Source organism: Paralichthys olivaceus, chromosome 4 (assembly GCF_024713975.1).
Source record: "Paralichthys olivaceus isolate ysfri-2021 chromosome 4, ASM2471397v2, whole genome shotgun sequence".
NCBI lineage: Eukaryota > Metazoa > Chordata > Actinopteri > Pleuronectiformes > Paralichthyidae > Paralichthys > Paralichthys olivaceus.
Genome location: NC_091096.1, coordinates 1372804 through 1378470, shown reverse-complemented (window position 1 = coordinate 1378470; position 5667 = coordinate 1372804). Strand labels below are relative to the sequence as shown.

The following is a 5667-nucleotide window of genomic DNA, read 5'->3' as shown; positions in this document are numbered from 1 at the left end:
TGGAGGTCAGGGTTTGTGTTCGAGTCGACACCAGTGATGAGAGGGAGACACATTGAAGTGCTGGTGTGAAGATGCCAATTTATATTTATGCACCACTGTGAATATTACACCACGACAAACAACCATGAGAAGAGAAGAGAAGAGGAAAAGTGTCGTCCGCTCACCAATAAACGAACAACAGCATGAAAACAGACGAGGATAAAAACAAGCTGCAACAGAAACAACATAAAACCAGCAGCAGGCAGGAACACAGGGCTGGACTGCTCCCAGTTCTTGTTGACTTGGATTGAAGGATTTCCAGAAGAGGTTTTTTAGTTGCCAGAGGGAATCGACAGCGCCTCCAAGAGCTCAAAGGCTCAAACTGGCTGAAGCGAGGATGAGCTGTCAGGAAGCTCCTCGTTCCTCCGTCACCTCGCAGTAAATAGTTGGGTCGAGGGTATTTTACTCAACATCGACACAACTCGGGGGGGGGGGGGAATAAATGTGAAGTTTAAGTGACCGAGCAGGAAGATGAGAAGTACCGAGAGACACGATTCTCAGGAGCAGAAAGAACAAGAACATCTGAAGGTCCTGGTCGACGGTGCTGCACCACAGGGCCGCTCTCACATCTCATAGTGACGCAACATCTGGGTTTGAGATTGAAGATTCAAGCAGCCAGATGTGTTCTATAGTTTGGCTCAGCCTCAGAGAGAGGGTGAGGAGTTTGGACATCCAGAAAAGCCTGAGCCTCTGCTCCACCTCCACCAGGGAGCAGATCCAGGAGTCGACCCTGGACTCACTGCACACTCGATCTGTCCTGAACGATCCCCCGGAGGAGCACGAGGATGTAGCTGCAACCATGACCTGACCTGTAAATACACATTAGAGCTTTTTATGAATATACATAAATGGGAGGACGGTGTTTGTGCTGCACATCACAGATCTGAAATCAGCGACACGACACAGGAGCTGTCTCATTAAAAAGAAAAGAAACATTTATGGCTGATTTCGTATTTCGTGGACGTCTCCGTGTCCAGTCAGACGGAACCATCGACTGTTTTATTGGCAGATTTTGCAGCATGTTCATCCGAAGCAGAAATCCGTCAGAGCTCATCTGAATCAGTTTGTTGAAGATTGTTCACGGCGGCTCGACTTGGAAGACGGTTTGTGATGAGCTCCGCTGAAACATCTGGGATTTGACTGTTGGGCATTTGTTGCGTGTTTGCTGACGGACCAGTGGTTTGTAACAAGTAAACACACATTTACAATTGATTCTTTTTTATGTACTTACTCACCTGAACTTCTTTGAAACTCACAGACGTCACAGAACACTTTAAAAAGTACACAAACAGCCTCGCCGCACTAAAGAAGTCGTCTCCCACCCCTGGTATTAATCTGTGGTCCTCCCCACACACCGCAGGACATGTTTGGGACGCTAAGACATTTCTTAGAGGCTCAAAATGAATCTCTGTGTGTCTCGACGTGGTTATGATGACTTCTGTAAACCACTTTGCAGCCACTTTGCTTTTTCATCAGAGAGAAACCTCCCATGCAGACGTGGTGCAGACGTGGTAATCTCTCCACAGAGTCGTCTCAGCGGAGCAACGGTCAACTGCAGAGAGTGTGTCCGGCCGCAGCCACACACACACACACACACACACACACACACACACACACACACACACACACACACACATCAGTGGTCAATAGCAGTTATTTTCATCCATTCAGTGAAGAGACAATTTTCATTCAGAGAGATGAGTGTAAAATCAGTATCTGTGGTCGAATCATGATGAGGATGAGTGAGGACCGTTCTCTGCCGGTGTGTGAGCTGCTCTGCCAATTACTCACCTGCTCCATGTTAACTCCAGCCCCGTCACCACCTCCGGGCCAGAACGCTGCTGTACCTTGTTGTTCTGTTGCTCGTCTCCTCTGCTTGATCCTCTGACTCTCAGCTCCCTCAGATCTGTAAAAACCTGGACTCTTCCTCTGCTTCCACTTTAGTTTGGTAGTTCGGGTCTATTGTCAACATTTCACTGTGTTTTTTACACATCAGGCTCAGTAGATTATTTGTAGGGAGATGCCGTCCCCTTTAAATCAGAATGACCGAATAATCCCCCCCTCGATAATCTGCCTTTCCTGCCTCTCCCTCTCAGCCTTCCTCCCGAGAGGGAGCAGAAAGAGAATTTTTATGCACAGTCGCATCCGACTAAATCACAGCATCCACAGTTTAAGAGTTGAAACCTAAAGGCAGCAAAAAGAACAGGACTCTTTGCTTCTCCCGGCCACAAACACATTGACCGGTTATAACATCCATAAATACCACACAGTCCTTGGCAGGCACACAAGCAGTGAAAACGCGCCCATGTGTTGACCAGTACTCATGTTTGTGGTGTTGTTTCCTGCTCGTAGTAGAATCCTGACTCTTTATTCACGTTTGCCTCACTTCAGCCAATCTCTTCCACTTCAAAGGAAGATTAAAGGATATTTCAAGACCTTAAAAAAACTGGGACAGAAACTACATCAAGATTCTAACTTTCGTCTTAAGTTCATTAGAGTTTTTAACAGGAGTTGATTAAATCGAGAGCTCCAAAGTTAAAACTAGTTTTATTGCAAAATGCAATAAATAAAATAAGTAAATGATTTGTTGTTAACATGATTTATCAAGTCAGCGTCCTCTGCATGTCTTAGTAGTCCCGACTCTGTGAATCACACTCATGTGGAGACAGTGTCTTCTCAGGCGTCACAGTGCTGCATGATGTTGTGTTCAAGTAACAGAAGTGACTACATGAAGATTGTCGCACACAGTTTCAGTCTGTTGACTTTCAGACTCTGTTATTCAACCTGACGAGCTCTTATTGTGAAGAGGTAAAGCTGCGTCCATGTTCCTGCTCTGTGGGAAACGAGATCATGAGAAGTGAAAAGATGTTTTTAATTTTTATAATTGTACATATGAACTTTGTGCATTTTAACATGAAACAAATCGGGTTTCCACGGCTTTGAGAAGTCAAGTGGAGTTGAATTCATTTTTTTTTTCATTTTTAAAATTGAAAGTAAAATGAAATTGCAAAATCTGTTCTTTTTGTGAACCCGTATAGTTTCATGATGAAACTTCTCTCTCCTGGTTGTCAGAGTTGTTGGTCAGAGTTGAATCCTGACAAATGGATGAATTCATGAATAAATGAGTTTTCTTTGTATTCACGATTTTTTGGTTTTGTCTGATTCTGATGCAGTTTCTCTGCAGGTCGTCATTATCTGTGCAAACCGTCTCCAGGACCCCCGTGAAACTGAACTCATCTCATCTCCACAACAACAGGGGACTTAGTGAAATACATTTTTCAGCAGCACAGGTTAAAATACAACTTGTTTTGGTTGGAACGAAAAAAGATGTAAAACTAGAAAATGAACCGAATCAACATTACCAGTGTTTCTTTGGAAACAACCATTGCTGCCATTTCTCTCTGTTTTCATTCGATTGACTGAGCAGCACCTGTGGATGGAAACTCCACTGAGACTGAATGACACAGTCTATGTTCTGGAGTATCAGCTGTGTTGTTGTGGAGTCTGTGTGCATGGCTGCTCTGACTCCACACCACTGGAGCTGGTGCTTATTCACTGAGTTTATTAATTCAGCCTCACTGCTCCCCTCACTGTCCCCTGCAGCATACAGCTCCTCTTTAATCTGCCTTATTAGACAGACTGCAGGAAGCTGTGCAACTGAATCTCAGTGTGTTATGAAGCTCCGCTCACTCGATGTGGCAATAACATGGTTCTGTAGACGTCAGACTTCAGGTTTGAACCGGGATCCGCAGCGAGACTCAAAATCTCCTCAAGTTAGGAAAAGCTCTTATTATTAATGAATTCATCATTTGATTGAAGGAGACTCAGAGAAAGTGTAACTCGTAAGTGAAGCTGTCAAATAAATGCGGAAGGATTAAGAAGGGCATAATTAAAGAAAGTACAAGTACCCCTCCAAATTGTACTTGACTTAATGCTTGGCTGGTCCAAGTTGAAGAGTTTAAAAGATGTCAGCTCAAAGTTCACATCCTGAAAATGTACAGACACCTAAAAGTGAGACTGATGTGGTTGTAACGTCTTGCAACAAAAGTAAAAGGAGAGACATTAATATTTATCATCAAATATTACAAGACAACAGGCTGCAATATTCTATACACAATATATATACGATATATAAATATATGTTTATGTGTGTGTGTGTATCATGCAGGACCTTGGAAACTGTGAAAAGTACATTTGTAATAGTAAAACAGAAAGTTAAAGCAGGTTAAAGCAGGTAACAGTACATGAACGTCTGTAACATGTGTTTATCTGTTTGTGTTGAAGATGTTTATGGTCAAAGAGAAAATCGATTGTTCAGCAGAGAATAGAAAATATAATTTAAGAGATCCCGATCCACACTCCATAACAGCTGGTGGCGGTAGTGCTCCGAAGAAGAAGAAGAAGAAGAAGCAGCAGCAGAAGAAGAAGAAGCAGAAGAAGAAGAAGAAGAAGAAGAAGAAGAAGAAGAAGCAGCAGCAGAAGAAGAAGAAGCAGAAGAAGAAGCACACCTGAGGACAGCTGGATGAACTCACCTGTTCTTGATCTTTTCTCTGAGTTTTTTCAAGTTTATTCAACAGTCATGAATTCATTTGAGAAGAAGAAGTTCAGTTAACACTAATTCTTCTTTATCAGGAAATGAATGCTGGTTTTAGTGAATGATGATTTAGTTGTGCTCAGTGAAGCTTGTTAGCATGTTGTCAGTAGTGATGCTAACTGTGAGTCAGCTGTTAGTTTAGTTCACCTGGTTCGTGACTGAAGAGACGGAGTTCACACCCGAGCTTTGATTCATGTGTTCACACACAAAACCAACATGGAGGAGATGCCTTCACTGACCCTGGTTGATGACTGGTGAGTTCAGCTTCCGCCACCTGACACGTGTGTTTCCTCAGATTACTGTGATTGGAGTCTGAAGACTCAGTATGTGATGATGTGTGAAAATATGCAAACTGATATCAGAGAAATCAAAAAGATAAATCTGTTTAAAAGAAGAAGGTCTAGTAAATGAAGAAGGAAATACAATTTGTATAAAATCAAAATCAAAATAATTTGGTTAAGCCACATGAATTAAAATGTCTTCACATCTGTCCCACGCTGTTGAAGTTGTACTTCTTTGTTTGTTGTGCGATGACGGACAATATATCACGAACAGGAAAGAATATAAATGATGGTGTTGTGGGTTAAGTTTCTATTGAAGGATAAAATATGAGGCACTGGACAAATTCAAATGTTATATTATTATGATTATATATGATGTATATGTAAGTTTATTCATATTTACTTTGAGTAGGTATTTATAATGAGAAATCTAAAATTATTATTACTATTAGTGGTAATAGTAGTAAGAATAAAAGCGTGGATTTATATTTATATATTTATATATCCGAGGGTCTAAGGACAGAGGGTGTCACTCCCTGTACAGATTGTAAAGCCGTCTGAGGCAAAATGTGTTTTGTGAATTTGGGCTATACAAATAAAATTAGATTTGATTTATATAACATCTCTCAAGCTCAGGAAGGAAATCAAAATCAAACTAAAGAATAAAATCTTTTACCAAAGGTTTTATTATAAAAACAAAAGGTCCACTCAGCAGCAGGCGGATCAACCAAACGTACATACAGGACAGTTTTA

General features: G+C 41.6%; 1 long non-coding RNA gene across 1 annotated transcript; it reads right to left on the bottom strand.

Annotated features, from left to right (window-relative positions):
* Positions 1-985: 985 nt before the first annotated feature.
* LOC138407427 (uncharacterized) lies at positions 986-4887 on the bottom strand. The gene is made up of 2 exons (XR_011240833.1): positions 1831-4887; positions 986-1591 (listed from the first exon to the last, which is right to left on the bottom strand). It is a non-coding gene; the product is annotated as an uncharacterized lncRNA (long non-coding RNA).
* Between the last annotated feature and the right edge of the window lie 780 nt (positions 4888-5667).